The sequence below is a fragment of the Ischnura elegans genome, chromosome 8, assembly GCF_921293095.1.
Source record: "Ischnura elegans chromosome 8, ioIscEleg1.1, whole genome shotgun sequence".
In the NCBI taxonomy this organism is placed as follows: domain Eukaryota; kingdom Metazoa; phylum Arthropoda; class Insecta; order Odonata; family Coenagrionidae; genus Ischnura; species Ischnura elegans.
Genome location: NC_060253.1, coordinates 78,886,786 through 78,906,611, shown reverse-complemented (window position 1 = coordinate 78,906,611; position 19,826 = coordinate 78,886,786).

Here is a 19,826-nt window from a genome sequence, read left to right as displayed (position 1 = left end):
AAGAACCACCATTCTTCATATAGAAATTCAACTACTATCAAAGAATCCACATCATTCTTGGCTTTCCAAGTCACAGTACAGTACCCTGATGTTCTAAAAGAAACTGGCCAAAAATACAAATAATACCGAATTTAATGTGAAATGTAGAGTAAAGGGTTTATTTTGGGTAGCTAATTCATTAAATATGAAGTAAAGAATTAAAATTTTCGGAAAATGGCGGGCACAAGTTGGTATAATGCTAAAAATTGGAAACTGCTCTTGTTTTCCGTATGATAAAACGAGGTTTTATTTTGACAGCAGATGTTTCATTTTTATATACAATATAATATACTCGTACTCCTTCCTTTAATCCATCCTCTGATTATGCTTCGTAGTAAAACTAATCGTATTTAACAGGATATTATTACGATCGTATGGACAACGCAACGCGTTTGAAGGAAAATACCTTGAAGTATACACATTGGACAATCATAAATGTAGAGTAGGAAATAATATTTAGGCCCAACGTTATGCATTACTGGATAAATATGTTTTCTCCACATTCACGTGCATTATTAGAACCATTTTCACCCATAACGTCATTTCGTAAGACGTAGTATATATGATAAAAAAAGAAACGGGAAACTCAACCAGGTAATTTATAAAGTAACACAGAAATAAAATTTTGTACAAATATATCATTTTAACATTGAATTAAATTATGTTTACTCCATGCTAATGCATAAACTAATACAGATACAAAGTTTTGTGCAAATATGTCATTTGAACATTTTATGTCTAATATGGCAAGACCAGATCAGAGCGGAAACTTAAGTTTTAGAAACGGGTAGTTAAAAGAGTCGACGGATGGAATGAAAAATGAAGAGAAAGGAACGGTGATGAATGGATAGAATAGCGAGGGGAAAATATGGCAGAGAGGTACGTAGTGAGGATGAGGCATATCTACGGTAGGTTCAACAGGGGTGGAAAAAGAGGTGGGTGAGTTAATCACCGGGTGGGAAATGCGCGTATTAAGGTAGTTTGAGACTCACATTAGCGGCGGCGGCATACTGAGACAAAAGTACATAAAATGAGGATGCATAAAAAATGACGGGTCTCCGTGGAGGATACGAAAAAAAGGATGAAAGTCCGTAGGAGAATACCGAGGGATAGAAGGGATGGATAAATACACATACATACACGGCGAAGGAAAAGCAGAGAGCAAAGGAGTATATGGGGGAAACCTTTTTAATACGATCTTAATGGGATTCCGTTGTTAAGAGCGAGGATTTTTTTATTCCCCTTCAGCTCGGAGGTGATGCGCTTCCACGGTCAACTCCGACCAATTTATTTATTCCCCACTCGTCGTAGTGATAGGGAGAATGGGGAAAGCCGAGGAAGAAAATACGCGGTCAGACGAGAGTAACTAATTCGAGGAGACCTTCATAAGACACCAAGGAAATGCATAGAACTCTATGTGCTCGCTTAAATGGGGCTGAAAAAATGTATTTCTTCATTCCTGTACCACCAAAAACAGCACCATTGGACATTTATATCGGGATCTTTAACTTGGCAATCAAATGTCCATATCATCCATATCATCCATACCCTGGATAGGGGCAACCCATCCAGGCGGGACTCGAACCCGCGACCTCTTGTGTGGCAGGGAAGGACTTTACCAAGACCGGCGGGGTGAAGTCCATTTATGACTAAAGTCCTTTTATTTATGACTAGTTTGCACAGATAGATATGACGTACCTGCTTACACACACCTAAGGTCGGTTTTGAATGAAGCATTCTAATGTAAATACCGATTTTCAGGGAAAATTGAATCGTGTGAAGTTGCCACTTCAGCGACCGAATGCATGAATGGATACAAAGACAGAAAACACTTAACAACGTTTCCCCAATAAAATTTGGGTTATACCGAAATGTAAATTTGTGAGTCGTACCTTTCTCTACTAAAAACTAATTAGGGAAACAAGCAAAATAAACTAAGAATGATTTAAAAACAATTGAATCTTTAGTAAATGAAAACACTATATCATCAGATCCACGAGAGATATTTCACGTATGCAAATTCTTCCTAAGGTATAATTGTTAAGGATTTACCTAAATTTTTCTCAATGAACATCCAATTGCTTCGATAAACTTAGAGAATTCAAGAATTAAATAAGAAATAAAATATCTCGGTTAAATATACGGTTAATTTCAAGAAATTCTTTGCAATTAGCCGGAAAATTAACTCATTCCTTCGTTTCACTTTATAGGCAAGCATGAGAGAAATAGTCTTGATATTTTTATTTGAGTATACATATAAGATACCTCAGAGAATAACAAGGCCCTTAACACGTTTCGTAGGAAAAGTTTCTCACGTGAAGATCAGATTAAAATTTGCACCCAAATTTAAAATGGTAGCCATGTTGAAGTGTGTATTTGAGAGTAAATAACTACAGTTCCAATTCCAGGGATGAGTTTGCTTTTTGATGAATACCTACCTCTAAATGGATAACTACTGTTAAAATTGAAAGAACCGAGAAAAAAGGTACCATCATAATTAGAAATTGCAAGACATCATGATATTATGATAATAAAGATGATGATTTTAATGATAATAATAAATTTATTATCCTAGGGTAACATTCTTTGGAACACATGAAGCATAAATTTACACAATTTATATTTATGCAAAAATAATTTGTGAAACAAGTAAAAAAAAGCTATGAACGATTTAAAAAAAGACTACACCTCAAATAAATGAATACACTTAGTCATCAAATCCACGAGAAAGATTTTACGTTTCCAAACACTTTCTACAGTTCTATTGGCAGAGAGTTAACTTAACTTTCACTGAATACTAAGGATTAGAATAAATCGGATAGTCAAATGAAACCTTTGGGCACCAGTAATTGTTAGTACTGTAAGTTTTCTCCAGCGCATAAGTATAAAGCAATAAAAATGGCAATTCAAATATAGTGGCGCGTCGCAATGAAATGAAGTGTCTTTCACTATGGGATAAAATTCAAGAAATGTCAATGTCCTCCACCGGCCCCGAATTAAAAGAGCTGTACTTAAATGCCGAATTGAGGAAGTGTGCAGAAAAAAACACAGAAAACGGAAAACGAATAGATACACATTTCCCTCGGGTTACCTCGTCACGAACCGCATCATATAAATACCATCGCGTGTATACCCTAAACCACCTCGAAATGAATGCATACGCTCGCATACAATAATCGCTGCTGTGAATGGGAAGTTTCCTGTCAACCCTTCCCTTAGTTCTAATGTCTAACCTCCTCATCCCTCCTCTCCTCCAACATACAAACCCTACAAACCATTCTGCCGATACCTCACACTCTAGCTTGGATAATTCTATCCTCGATTGTTCATCCAGACATCCGTTTTTATTTCTCTCACAGCATGTGTGTGAGTTTGTGTAAGTGTAGCCGGACAGAAAAAGGAAAACAAAAAAAAAAACAACGAAATGGTGCGACTGGAAACAAAAGAGAGGGATCTAAAAAATGTACCTATGTGCATTCACCGAAGCGACGAACTGAATTAGGTTTGGGCGTGTCGAATGAGGGAGTGAAAAAAAATTCAAAGCTTTCTATTACAATGGCGGGGGAAATATTAAACAAAAGGAGGACGCTCTTCGCCGATCATAATAGAACTCTGTGTACCAGTCAGAAAATTTCAAGCCACCGGATCAAGCAGGCGATGTCACTTCTCTCTCTCTCTCTCGTACTCAAGATATTAATAAGGGCAAAAAGAAATAGTTATTATATGGATCATGGTACCTACCATTTCCGAAATCTAGATGGGAATTCCAAGCCATGGGGATATTCGTGGCTGAAATAAGTATACCTGGACTAGTCACGACGATAACTTTAAGGAGTCACCCACAATGCACAGACTGTGCAAAAAGTAGTCAAGATCGAACACCTCTAGTGCTCCAAGTTCGGACTTGACTCTCTGGCTGTGGCGCAGTGCGCACGACTGCCATTCGCATACTATGCTCAGCTGTACAGACCACCTCGCCTGTGTAATCCACAAATTTCCAAGAAGATAGCCTAACAGGCTAAAGCACTCGACCGAAAATCGGGAGATCCGGGGTCGAATCCTGATTAAGGCGAATAATTTTTGCCCTGTGAAATTTTCGCGTGATTTTCGTGCTTTTTAAAGCCGATGCACACATAAAGTAATGCCATTTTAGCTATCAACCGTAGATACACAAAACTTTTTTCATTCAAAGAAGCATTTCAAACTCAAAATTATCTTAGCATCTTCACACGAGAGCATTTTAAAGGGTCAAAGTAAGAATAAAATGCAGGACTGATGACATAAGAATTTTTCTGCATACGTAGATTGAATAATGAAAGAGAAAAAGAGAAATAAATCACTCTGTTTTATCAGATGGATTCACATTTTTAAGCTCGAGTTGTAATAGCTGTTCCTTTTTTTCTTTCGATTACATTTCAGGATTTTATCTACCACTGGGATCGGACGTCGTGCTGTAAAGCTTTCAATTTCACACTTCGCGGTCACCACTCCTTCCCAAAGCTATCTCGCCACGTCAGGATTTCTCCCCAAGCTCATGTGAACGCGTTTTCAAGAACACCTTGTTGAGGAGACAGGTATTAACCATCCATTCGTTACCTCTTTACTCCCTCAATTAACACGTCTCCGGGTTGCAAGGCGGGATAAAGAGTCGGAATAAATACTTCCGGTGCGATGAAAAAAATACACATCCTTTGGTAGCTTGCGTAACAGTGGGGTACTTCTGAATAGGGGGTATTTTAATAAACACAAAGAGAAGCAACAGGTTCATTTTTCTGCCTCGACCGACTCAACCAAAATGATATTATTTTTGTTCACGAGGCAACCCCTATGTGAAAAATTAATTACCGAGGCATCCCTAATTCGAAGTGCGTCTGCATTCGCGGAAATTCACATTTATGTACGTAAAATACCTTAAAAATACGCAATTTTAGTTTCACACTTATTCACAAAACGATCTGTCATCATCCCTTCTAATTGTAAGCTTAAATTTGATTTTAATTGCTATAGAACACTATCTGGACATTGACAGAACCGATGCTCATTGTATCCGTGATGAGAGCGCTAAAAATTCGAAAAAAGATGGAAATTCGAAATATTCACGGGACTACTGATGGCTGATTCAAACTTTTTTTCATTTCACTACCGAGAACGATGTTTTTTTAAGAGAAAGATGGATAATTTCTCCTATATGAACTTCACAAAACCTTTAATGCACAGCAATTTTACGTAGTAAACTAAAAGGTAAAGTACAACTTTTCAAAGAAATTACCGATATCCATGACCATGTTTACAGGGAGTAATCTAAAGATCGTGCCCTTTACATCTTTTAAAAGTTTGTAACAGGCATCACGATTTTCCACATCAACCAAAGGTATTACTGACTTCGCAAACTTTATCAACGCCCGCGTTTCCATGATGAGACCTCTACTGCAAGGAAGAGGATCATCTTAGAGGATTTTTCCGGGGACATGATTCGTGAATAATGATACACTCCGAGGCGGGCAAAAAAAGGGTAGAACAACCACTTGCAAAGCCATCACCATATCCGGAAGCTATCCTTTTAAACCAATAACAGCCGCCCCGAAGTTTTTGGACACATTAGGGAAACCACGGTTCCGTAAGAATAAAGAGGGTCGTCGTTATGTCTGGGTGGCGTGACATAAAAAGTGGAACGCTTCCTCCTTATTTCCACGCCCCAGCACCCGCGAGAACAATGAACTGATGTGAAGGCACATCTGGATGTAATGTCTTCAATAGTACGCCCTTAACAAGGGCTGGGAGGGGAGCGATTTGCAAAATGTCTCTATATGTATATTCAATAAATATTCAGGAAACAAAGAAGCGAAACAAGATCACTGAAGACCCAATATACCACATGGAGTATTTACTTAAAACTACAGCCATCATAAGTGTAGGGTACCTTTTTCATATCTGCGGGTCATGTGTTCCAGGTACTAGTATTTAGAGAAGATTAAGATCGCGGTATGTAGAAGAGGTTAAGATCAGCAGCTGAAATGTGGTTCTTCAAATGGCTTCCCAAAATTTCATGGATCAAAAAAGTTTCAAACACTGTTTTTGCGAAGAGGCCTTGATCTCTAAGGAAGTTAAATGAGAAGAGGAAAATCTCAAATCTCAGTCACATTCTGAGAAAGAAAAAGTACGAAATCCTCAGTATAGTCTCCAAAGGGTTGAAGGAAAGCGACCGAGAGAGAAAGAATAAAATGATCACGGACATAAAAATTCAAAGAATGGAGAGCAATTAGAAGTACTATTTCCTATTTCAACGGGCAAGAGAGCGATGCCTATGCAGACAACGCACTGGATAGTGTAAGGCATCAAGAAGAAGAGGAAAGACAGTTTGTGCCAAGAGATAAACTCATGGAAGGAAGGGTGGAAAGAAACACGGCGTTGGCGTTTTCTGCTGAAAGCAGAGTAGTGGATAGTGCCTCATCCCACGGATGGGCTGGTTTACTGAAGCCACAGTCCAATCGGCACCGAAGCAGGGATTGCCTCTGCCTCTAACATAGTTAAAAATTGGGCCTTCGTGGTGGGAAATCACCATTATCATTACCACTCCAACACGATAAAGCTACAAGGATAGGAACATTAGGGCCATACTTCAAGAAAGTATTGTGACGGAACAAAAATATCGAACGAGTTTTTTTTGGGTCCTTCATTAATTTCAGTACGTTAATTTGCGTAATGAGTGATTTTTAGACCTCAAAAATGAATTAATTTATACCCAAGTACTCGGAAATTTTCATTTACCGCCATTTAAAAATGACCGATTTTTTTTAAGCTGTGGGACGTCTTTGCATCAAATTATCGATTTCCTCTCCTGAGGGCTCGATGGAGACCTGAATAATTGTGCTGGAAAGACAAGGATATTCTGATGGAAAAACCGAAAAGGCAAAAGACCTTAGTTTCCATTGAGATGAATCCTCCCTCAAGGCCTCATTCATAGATTTTTCGACCATACACTGACATGTATCCCATTATCATTAAGATCACTATAATAAACTTCAAAGTATCAGGCTAGGTATAATAGTTTACGGAAAATATCATAACAAAGGAATATAATAGTGACTTTTGGTTAATGTTCCAATCAACCAAAACAAGTCTCGTCAACCAATATCATCAAGGTCCAGAAAACTTGTAACTTCACCTCGCCCGTGGCGTCAAATTATCCCTCAGTGTTTCACAGAGTACCCCATTTACCAGTGAAAGATCAAAAGAAAGTGAATATACTGTTAGGAAGGTGCAGTAAAACCTACTCACATTTCCTAAAACTCAAACGCTAAATATTAACAACTGTGATTCTTCTTGAAGCTGACAAAACTGATTTTTTCTAAAATTCCCGTAAATTATTAACCTAAATTCTGTAAATGACTCAAGACTTAAACATCTAGACGAGTAAACCCCTCATCAGGTAACGAAAAGCAAAACTTAGGCTAATTTAGCGTCAATATTCCTTCACTATTCCATGCTGACATTCTTGTCAGACGACAGAATTCCTATCAGAATTCTATCAGAATTCAATCACTCGCGGGATAGAGTGTGGTGGCTAGAGTGTTGGCTTCCCACCCAGCGGGCTAGGGTTCAAATCCCGGCAGTAGCAGAGAATTTTCAGAGACTGCCCGATCCCTCCTAGAATGTTATGTGGAGGACATTTCAAGCGCAACACTCCGTCCGTCGGATGGGACGTAAAGCCGTGGTCCCCTTGGCGCCTTTCGTTAAGAGCAGGCTAACGCCGACGCCGGGTTTCTCTCCACCCTTCCTTCCACACCCTTCCCTCATGGCGAAAATGACCTCAGCTGTCGGTCGCCTCCTCCAAATACCATACCATACCTTCAATCACTCTAACTCTGAATAATATATTCGATTTATTTCCATAAAAATCGACTTTCGCGGGGGTGACGATATAGTAAGAGCCGTATTAGACACGCAAGGAATAAACGAATCTAGAGCTAACAGAACAAACGAAATTTTCGCCGATTGAGCGATTATCATTCAATAAGTACCATTCTCGATAACAGAATCACCCCTAAAACCCAGAAGCTTAGCTCGTTCAGGAGCCAATCCTTAGCGTTACAATGGGAGACAACCGTAGCGGACGAATCCACCAGCACAGCGTATCACACGATGCCCTCAGTATTAGATCAGTAACTACACAAGTCACTGATATTCCACTGGCATGCTCAGCGGTAGTTTTCCAATCTTTGGCGGAGCCAAAACCGTAACAACGTCCCTTACGGCATTTTACAGTCTTCAACCGCACTCAATCACTTAATTTTTACACTGAGTTGGAACAGTATCTCAGAATAAGCTTTCTAATAATCATTCGAACACCGAGCGTCGAACCACTACCTACAGCCGATACTAGGACCCAATTTCGATTTTTTTACCTCTTTGCTCTCTATGTGTAACTAAGGAAAGCTTATAAAAGTACAGGAATTTTTCTTATATTTCGAGCCAGTTTAATTAACACGTAATGCGCGATATTTTGGTTACATACCGAATGTCTTGTTAGTGAAAAAATCAACAGGGCGGACCGAATTTAGCAAAGATAAATAATAATAAATACAATATCACACGACCAAATCAGCCCCTGCATCTGTGTGAGGCACTTAGATACTCTTAAATTACGTGATTAGCAGCCATTCTACTGATGGTGGTTAATAGGTAGTGGCAAATGACCACTGTACACGGTGGTTATTTGCGCAATCAATGCTACGGGCAAAGGACTTATAAAGTCTGAGACTATCCCCTATTATCATCTCTCTAGTGAAAGTAATTTCCGTATCCGTATAAAAATCACACTGGGGAGATAAGTAAATCAGCAAATAAAAATTCACAGCGTGGCGCTAGCAGCAACGAAAAGATAGTTCTTAATTCCCTGTTATCGTTGACTTAGAAGCAATCGCTGTGTATCATTTACTTAGATATTATCAGTAATTTCTTCGTTGCGTCAGAATTTTTATAATTGGTTTTTTGGAAAGTAGTCATAACAGAAAATCTCTTTCAAAAACTCCTCCAAATTCTGGTTGTACTACTGGCTTAGTTGCATGATTTTCTTCCAAAGCCAAAGATAAGATTCAATACGATGTACGTGAGGATGAAAAGTCTCGATTATTGCTGGCGTTGACAAAACTAAGTTAGCGATCCAAGGAAATGTGAAAAAAACACTCAGAAGGGTTAAAAATGCAGCTTCACCGAACCTGTTTGCAGTAAAATGGAGCAATGCATTCAGAAACCGGTCGCGCAATTAAAAGAGATTAGATTAATCCGTAATTGGAGGGAACGATTAACCATTTAATTGCGACTTTTTCCACAAATTCCAGAGAGGTACGCTCATATGGGATTCAGAATCCGCGATCAAAGATCCGACAAAATAAACAAAAACAAGCGCTAGTATTCTCTCTATAAATAATTCCGTTTCCGTAACAATGGTTAAATCTTGAAAAAGGAATATAGTGGACGGCATGATTCCGTAAGCGTGACGGTGATATGCTTGGACTAAAAAATTAAAAAAAATAATTTTTCCCTACAAACACATCGTATGGAGTGTGCAAGCAATCTAAAATTAGGGTGAGAACGATGGTTTATATTGAAAGCACGATTTAATTTCAAAACACAAGTTTGGTGGGTCGCTTTATGAGTGCTCTGTCCGGCCCGGCGTTGAGACAAGGAAAAAGAATCAGTGGATGGGTGTAAACGAGGCGTCAGAGAGAAAACCGTGTTACACTGGAAGAAGAACAACGGACAGGCGGAGGAAATATAACGATAGGGGGGCGGAGGATGGATGGGAAAAAATATACTTATTCCGATGCGCAATACGTATAGATAAGACCCAGTCAAAGTGGAAACAGGGTGAATGGAGTGAATACCTTGTTAACTGCAGCTTTAAGAAAAAACTATTTACAATGAAAGATATTTGCAATTAAAGACCAGAGTACAATAACAGCGTAATAATCATCACTTATCAACAATCCTAAGATTGGTTTGACACAGCTCTCCATTCAATTCTCCTATCAGCTATATTTTCACACCTACGCATTTCTTCTCTTAATCGTCCTTCTTGACATGTTCCATACATTTTGTTCGAGGTCTTCCATTTCCGTTCTTTCTACTTGTCCCTCGAAGATTGCCGTCATCAGGCCATCATATCTCTGGATATGACCTATGAGGTTGTTCCGTCTTCTCATTAAGTTTATCAAAAGGCTTCTCTTCTCTCCAACAAGTTGACCAATAACCTTTTAAGAACGTGAGCTAAAGCATTAAATTCGAAAATATTACGCATAGGCTAAATTTTATCTTTACAGTTCTGACCACTCAGTGAATCGAATGTAACTTCTGACGATAATAGTATGCCCTCGTTAATGCCAAAAATTGTTAAAAGCTTCAACCTGAGGGATAGTTAGGATAGATGTTTGTACATCTCACCTCATAATAAGCAACATACATGATAAATTTACATATTCAGGTTAGGGGGACAGTTTCTGGGATGAATTTACTGCAAAACTTTCGCGGGGGGCGTCCAAAAGACTATCTATCCATCGGTTTTTATCTGAAGCCGTACGTATTGAAATGAAAATTACAAATAATCGTGGAAAAGTGCAAGTTTTTATTTCAATATAGAAAAATTCTACTCCATCACGCTTGAATCTTAGGATTTTATTCATGAAGGCCTTCAGTTAGGCGACATGCTCTGCACACCAGAGGAGCACGCTAAGGGAATATCATATCATTTTTGAAAATGTTCTTACAATTAGATGAAAATGAAAGAGAACGTGTTGAGTGGTGTTTTATTGGGGACGGTGGGATAAAAGACTCTGAGAAAATCTGAGAAAAATATTCAGAATTTTCTAAGAAAGGTGAGAGCAGTGCTTAATTTCTACAAAATGTAGGTACCGGAAAACCGGTAAAATTTACACCTAGGAATCATGATAACCTAAAAAAAAAGGAATGATGAAATTTTTTCACAGGACCCAATTTTTCTCGAAAGGTGCCGGAACGCCATTCTGGCCAAAATTAAGCACATGGTGGGTAGGAAAACTACACTATATAAGAAGAAGATAAACTCAGGTATTCATGTCTTATATATTATAAAGGTGGGACTGCAATATTATAGAAAAACATTCAAATTGCCTTGAAAAGACTGTACGACCGAAATATACACTGACGACCGCGCATCTTTCAAAACTTCACCGTAGACCACAGATTGGGACCTCTTCAAACTCGCCTCACATCCCCTGCCGCCAAGCCACCACAACACACAAGCTCCCCACTAATGTTTATTGGGATAAGCCATCAAAGGAGGAGGGAAAAGACGGGAGCGGCTTGAGGAAAAAAAAAGACGAACGATATTCTGCGACGTGTGAATGTGTATGGGTAAGAGAGGGAGTGAGGGAGATAGAGGGCAGAGGGAGAAGGACTCCTCAAATTTTACCACCCCTTCCCATCCCTACGCTGGCATATTTACATCATCACTCGCAACCGTTGTTTTTTTCCTTCGTTTTTCATTTTTCTGTTTCCTACCCTTTCCTTGTTTCCCTTCCGTTGTTTACTTCACGGATTTAATTTGTCGCGCCGAGCATACGGTTCACTCCTTTTAGGGGAATGACAGCGGGATTACGTCTACGTATTTCCCCCCTTTTCCATCATGAGACAGCTCAGGCACACAGCAGCAGTTCGGAGGAGGAAAAAATAGAAATTGTTTATCGGGCCACAGGAGCGGAATCTAAAATCAAATCCAAGCTCACGCACTCAGCACCACCACAGATGGATGGAGAACAAAATAACTGAACTGGGCAAAGTAGAAAATACTATCTACTCAATCACATGTGCGATGAGCTCAAGGTGCCAAATACAATTATTAAAAGAGCTGGTTACAGCTACAAGTAATTATTCATTACTTTTCATAAAATTTTGAAAACGTACCCAGAGGTCAACAAAGGCGAGAAATTACTATGCAATGATTTTTCCATTTATAATAATTATTGCAATACATTAACATAATAATTATTGCGTATAAATACGCGCATTTAGCCAAGAAATTACTACTAAGGTAAAAATAACCACCTTACAATAATTGCCAATGGTGTCATTTACTTCCCGAGGCAGAGGTTCCAGAGTTAGTGCATGTCAAATTTGATAATTGATTTTTAATGCTAGATACAGATCTGGGAAGAAATTACCACATTCAGATCGACATGTAGATAACAAATATAGGTTTGACGAAAAATATACCCTCAATTTGGCGGTTAAAAGACAGAATAATACAATTGTAAAGATGGAAATTTTCTGAATTTTAATTTTGTGCGGGACGGATGCGATTCAGGAATAACAATTTCATCTTTCAAAAAATTAAGAAGAAAAACTCTTTGAAAGCAATTTGGTTACTTAGTCATGTTTAAATCAATGTATCGCTTTACAACAGAGAAATTCGAACATAGGACATAAAATTCACTAATTCATTCCCAACTGTGTGGTATTCTATTATAAGTTTAGTCAACTTTTACTTGTACCACTACTCTTTTTAGTAAATACTTACACCATTACCTTTTATGCGAAAAAGTATTGGTATAAGTCAGGCCCGTGCTGGACACCTTCTTAAGGCGGTGAAATACCATGGCCAGAGGGCGCCAGCAATATGCAGGGGGAGGTCTGAGGGTGTGGAATATTATAAATAAATTTTGAAATCTTAATCCTCACTCTCTTTATATTGAATTGAATCTTGCCAGATTGAATTATATGTATTTAAATTATTATTTTGTTTTTTCAATACGGTGTTTATTATGCTGTTAAATGAGACATCATTAAATTCAAATTAAATGCTCAATGTTGGTATTATGACTATAAAATTTGTCATTTTTGGAACAGGAGGGCGCCAAATATTTCCAGGCTGCAGGGCGCGCCGGGATACGTCCCAGTGTCCCTGCGGCCTGGTATAAGTAAAAGTTAACTTAAAAAAACCTTACAGGCCATGAAATTTTAAGTATCTCCATTTTCATTATTTAGCTACACCATAAGTAGGTACCTAATTATCTATTCATGAAAACCAAAACCGGAAGGTATTTATCCGGAAACATCACAAGTTCCTTTCCATCTCGGTACAACAGTCCTGCTTGAAAAATCAACCCTCCGTACATTACTCCCCCTATTCACATCCCTTCCATCGGTTCTTAAACATCCTCTCCCTTCCATTTCCCTTCGTTAAGACACCAGCACTCAAAACTAGAGAAGGGAAAGATGTGGCTGGAGGCCAAATTTAGAAATTTCTCAGGAATCCTTTTTACTCACTTGAACAGAACCCCATCTTGCGGCGCTTCCTCCCCCCGGGGGGACGCGGCGTGAGGCTTTTGATGGAGGCGGAGAGGTAAAACGTGAACGATATGTGTAATTGGCGATACCCGCTGGATGAGCTTGAAGAGGAGTGACTAAGCCGCCCAAAGTGGAAGCTAAAGAAAGAAGAGCTTAATTATTCGCCTCGCGGAAATTTTGCTGACGAACTAGGAGCGTTGGTTGGCGAGATTGTTTGAGAGGATGCAAACTCCTTTTCGATCGGTATTTTTATCCTCACATATTACTCATCTGAACTAATCTTGATGTGTTCATCGTGTACAATATAGGACACGCTAGTTAACATTTAGGTCTAAAATCTGAAAATGCCGCTTCAGTGTCTTCAGATGAACATTTCTTTTTATTTCAGATGAAAACAAATGTTGAAAAGGGTCCATTATATCAACACTAAAATTTTTGAGATGACGGCTTCGATCGAAACAAGTAACAATTATAAAAATACGTAACACGGTTAGTTTAGTGGGAGTTATTTGTCCTCTAAGTTCACCACCTCGTTACAGGAAAACGTAATAACTACCTTTATAGAAGGCACAGGAATTAATTCGTGAGTTCAATACGCTAATGCATTAACTATGGAAATTTTACTCATAGATACCCTATAATGACAACCGGCTGCTACGGTAGGGTTGGCATTCAAACTGTAGAAAGCTTCTTGATAAAGCTGTTTAATAGTCACTCCAAAAAATATATTATACAGGCTCATTCCACCATAAAAGGGTATAATGTCTGTCTACGTTAAATCAACGGCTTAACTAATGCGAGACTAGTCTCCTAATACTCACAATTTTTATGACACTCAAGTTAAAAAAGTCGTATTATTCAGTTAGCCGCCCTTGAGCCAGCTACTTTTTGCCATAAACTAACGCTAATTCCATAAGTAGATCATTGAGTTAGACTGCAAATTTTTCTTGCACACTACACACTCACGATTTGTGGGTCACAACCACTGATTGAAACACACAATATTTCACAGTCACATGGTCCATCTTTTCTTTAAAAACCTTAACCAGACAACGTTAGCTGAAACTGCGGCTGTAGAAAATAATCAATGAGTGGATGAATATTACTCCTGTAAATTTCAGTGTTTCCGTTCTACATGCACGGGTCCTACCCTGATATCCCTCATCAAAATCCTGTCCCCTTCCTAAAACAATTAGTGCGTTCCCCTGCCTCTACAGAAAAGGCGCTAATCAACTCCAGTCCATCAATAATTAATTTGGGGTAACCACTAATTACTTATTGGATTCACGTAATTAATCTCTAATTTTCAGGGATAATGTTCCGGCAGCTGGTTACAGAGTTAATGTATCACCGATATTTTTCGCGCACATTCGCAAACGTCGAATTTCATACATATTTTTATTAGATCTTTCATAATTTTGTAAATTGCAAGTCAACAGTAACCAGAGGTGGGTCTGATTAGTTCAGTGCGTTTAAAACTTGATATCCCCTCAGCAGAGTCGGTTATGGGCTTGGGGAAATCTACATCGAAGAAGAGATGGGGGTGTAGATAAAGTTAGTTATAAGATTCACGTAATTGACATCTTATGTTCAGGGATAATTTTCTGGCAGTGGGTTACAGAGTCAATCTATCACCAAAATTTATCGCGCTCATTCGCAAATGTCATATTGTGCACACAATTTAATTAGTTCTTTAATAATTTTTCATTGGAGTTTATTATGGTAATATTTCGATAAGTTGTGCACAAGGGAATGATGTTTCATGGGAAAAAAGGGATTGATCCAGAAAAGTGATTCAACGCATTCCAAACACTTGTAACTTTATCACTGAATCCAGGGAAATATTTCAAGAAACTTCACAAATCGCAGACTATCCATAGAATCCGCCTCCACAGAAAGGGAGTAACCAAGAATAGTTTTACAGCGCGTTATACGGAGGCGAGAAGTCTGTTTGCATGCGTTTAGTTTTCGTTTGCGGCTGCCAGTAGACTTCTCCTCTTTGAAACGAGGGGCGCCCCCTCAACCTCCTCCCTCTCCTCTCCTATGCTTCTTCTGTCACATCTGTTCCTTTGTTGTGCCACCCCTCCCCCCGCTCCGCATCACCCCCGCCTTCTGGGAAAAATCGATTTTTTTCACCCCCTCCGCCCCACTCATTGCACTCAAGCCCAGAGTCGTGGTATTTCCGAGTCGGCGGGAAAAGGCTAAACTTATGGGGATGCGCTCGGTTGTCTGTCCTCTGTTATTTTTTTTGCTAGGGGTTTTCCCGTGAGAGGGGTGTTGTCAATGATTCCTCTTACCTTGGATGAAACGTGGACAGTGGACTGCTCCTTCCCCCAATCGGTCTGCTACGTTCCCTCCTCCAGCACTTTCCTCCCTTCACTAGCTGTCACTAGGCGAAACAAGGCACGTCCTATTAAAAATGGCTGCATGCATGTTGTCGACGAGCGAGACCTATCTTCCCCGTCTGCCAGTCCGCCTCCCATGGTCGACCCCGGTCCCGCCACCACGCGCCTGCCGGACGAAGGAGCTGGGCCCCCCCGATATCCTCGCTCAGCTGACTCCGGCGGAGTAGCTTAGGAAACAGCGGGCATGCCACGGTTGCTAAGACGAAAAGTATTTGCGTTGGTCCATGGCACAGGATAACTTTATCTTCCTCCCTGTAGTTGAAGGAAGAAATACATAAGGTCGGTTAATGTAGTTAAAACTTTAGTTTCACATTATTCATTCATGTTATTTTGAAGTAGGAGCGCGTTGCGCATGTCACATCTCTCCGAGGGGATCATGGGAGAACAACATGGCTGCGCTCTTGGAACACCGTTGATCAATATTTACTAGGCGAGCAGTGATTAGGCAGGGCATAGTGAAGGTAACATTTTTACGTTTACTAGAGTTGTATCCATGCTTCTGAAGCCATTGCAAGTGAGGCAATGGAGCGTTCGACGCCTAGACCTTTCTGTTTATTGTTTTCAAGTTCCAAATACGAAAAGCAGGTTATTTATTCCCATGCAACAGTCAATAAGATTTCATCGTCGGCGTGCGAGGTTGTCGCATAAGACTACACGCGGTAATTACCACTTAAAGCCAGCAGTTTTTTTTATGTTACTTACGTAATTGCGTAAACGGAGATCCGAGGTATTAATCGCGAATTTTTCATTATATTCAACCCAAGGTTTTAAATGTTTTCTTTGTGTCTTGCAAATATGTTGCATTATTGCACCCATGTTTTGTACAGTGTTACGTTTTCATAACAAGTGTTCCCGAAATGTGAGAGTGAGTGTTCGATTGTGGAAGCCTCTGCTTCATCTTCCCTAGATCCAGGTAGTTTTATTCGTGTGGTGACTGCAATTTGTGGCAAGGAAGAGAAGCTAAGAATGTAATTAACATGCGCAGAATGCTCCTTGTTGCGTTTCGTTCGCGCGTAGGTAAGTGTTTGGTTTAGTATTAATTATTTTTTTGTTTTCGTGGGCATGAAATTGTGATGGTTAATATAAACAAGTCTATTGAATTTCAAAATACTGACCATCAATATTCCTATTGAATGACCCAACTCGATGTGTAGTTAGTTATTAAGTGCACTCGTTGATTTCGTCTCTTAACATCTAAGATGAACATCCAACTTAACTAACGTTAGTGTCGTTAAGAACGTTATGTAATGCAATGGATGTCATATACTGAAACTGTTTAAAATAAAGAATCGAGTACAAGGATTGTTGTGTTCCATGGCAGGTTACGCGCCTCATGTTTTGTTTCATGAGATTTAAATCAAGTATCAACATGGAAAAAATTATAGAAGTTGTGGCTATACTCAGTGTATGTCATCAGAATGTCTATGTTTGATGGAAGTATTTTGCAATATTTTTGCTTTGTTCATTGATAACCTTGATGGATATTAATTAAGAGAAATGTAAAGAACATATTGATATTCTTCTTACACGAATGAACTGAGCTACTTCTCCCTGAATTAGTTAGATTTATCTCAGTTAATTCTTATTAAAACAATAGCTGGGTGACTCAGTCGCCACCAGTTTCGAGGCGGTGATGCCAAGAATATTTTCGTATTGAGTTTCACTTCAGTTTGCATCTAAAAAATATGTTGTGTGAGAATTCCCCATGTGTTGGAATATTGCATTGAGATTATGTATAACTACAAAGCATAGCAGTTACTCGATTATTTAAATCTTCAATTGTCGATTGATAATATCTTAGATTTTTATGTGGTAGGAATTGTGACGACTTTAAAAATAAATTAATACGTTCTACTCAACGGTATTTTTAAGGTAATGCCATGCATAATGAACATGTTTGATTGGTATTCACATATTGTCTTGATCTTTATCAACCACCTATTACCTACCCTGAATACTAAATTAAACCTAGTTATAACAGAACACCGGTATTCGATGATAAAAATATGACTTATGGTACTTGGGCTTGAAAATCTACTCCTTAGGACTTGTCTAGATAAAGTCTTAATTCCCCTTCATCATGAAGTCGTACTCACTACCAATGTCTTTGTCTTACTTTAGTAACTGTGTTATCATTTCTGGATATTGGAGGATGGATGTTTGTTCAATAGCAGAATTTCATTCAAAATTTTATCTTGTCGGTAGTGAAGGAGAAGTTTTTCAATAAGTGTGATTGCATAATTAACAAAAGAAATCATTCTATACTCATTTTATTTTGAGTGCATAATGACACCTTTGCAAACTTAAACATCAATCTCTCTTTAGGTGCCCATATTTTATTTATAATAATTTAAGAATAGAAATCTTAATTAATTCATCTAGTTTTATTTTTGCTTTACTGTACAGGTTGTCCCCAATCCATGGATGAGACACGTTAAGTCTTGCTTCATTAGCATTAGCTGCCCCACCTTTTCATTTTAATTTTCTGTACACTTAGGCCTTTTTTTTTAAATAATTAAATCCACTCTAATTTTGTGAATAGGTTTCCATAATTACTGCATGTAGGCAATTAGCATACACGTTTTTGTGTGTTTAACTTTATAATTTTCTTAAATGGGGCAATTATAGCATGCCCAAAATAATGAGATGCCCACAGATCATCTGTTTGGTACTCATACGTTTACTGCTCACAGATCAGTTTAGTAAGTTCATCCCAATGTAATGAAATTTTAAAACAGCCATTGGTGTGCATTGCTAAAATGATGTCATAAATATTTTAGGCCAATTACTGTGTAGTGCTATTCAAGAAGTGGGTTTTATTAATCAAATACTACGGAAGGGCTTTTAGTGAAATTTTATGGTGAGAAAAAAAATCAAATCCAGCATCACGCTGAATTAATTCTTTCAACATCCCTTGAGTTGATTATCATATAGCAGTAATGTATCAGTATTTTATTAACGTACTCAGCGATGCATCCTGAAAGTTGGTTTGGGTAAGTGATGCAGTGCTCCCTCAGACTAACCAACAGGCATGTGAATATCACATGTCCACTCATATCTACGTGCGTAAATGGGGCAATTCCTTTCCCTGGGATACATCATACTCAACCTCCTGGGATACCTTCACTCGCATTGAGGGACCACCAAGGCTTCACTAATCTGCACCCTTAGCCCAAAAAAGACTGTTGGTTATACCTCTTTAGCATAATTTTGTGAGCTCGTTTTATTGTAGTTATCAATACTTTATACTTTTAGTTATATATATAGCCTTGATTCTCCAATTAATTTATCTTTTCTATTTCATCCTCTGCATTATTTCACTGTCATAAGTCCCTTTTTATTATCTTGTATAATATGTGCCACGATGTGATGGAAGTTAATATTTAAATGAAGCTTTGCAATATTTCTACTGAATTTATTCAAACTCAATGTGTTTCCTTGTTGATGTGTTAGCACCTGATAATGTTGTTGGAACAAAGAAATGTGCTCTGTTTGATTAAATCCTGTGGAAATATTTTATATGTTTATTCTCACTCCATTTATAATGATGAAGTGCTGTGGTTACCCGTCAAGTTTAAAATGAAAGGAAGATTGTGAATTAAGCATTGAAAGTGCGGTTGGTGTAAAAAAAATTATGGCATTGGAATTATGAAATTAAGTACTTCATTCTTTTATCCTTATAACTATGACAGTAGAACATTCTAAGGAGTTTCAAGTACCATGATGTTTTGGTCATTCATCTTAATGGAAGGGAAACCCCAAATAGGAAATGAATGGCTCCGATAATTCAATCATAATCAATTTCTTATTAATTTTAAAATGCTTTATGTGTAATGCTTTATCTGCATTTTTTGTATCTGTGCAATTTAAATAGTCTTAGGCATGGGAAAGTGCGGGAAAAGAAGGGTATAAAGGGAGACTTGGCAAACCTTCGGAAAGAATATGATTGGTGGATAATGGGAAAATTAACTAATAACAAAATATCTGCCTAATTCCCCATGCCTGTTTTATAAGGTCAATTATTATGAGTCTATCAAGGTCCTTTTTAAAACAAAGGTT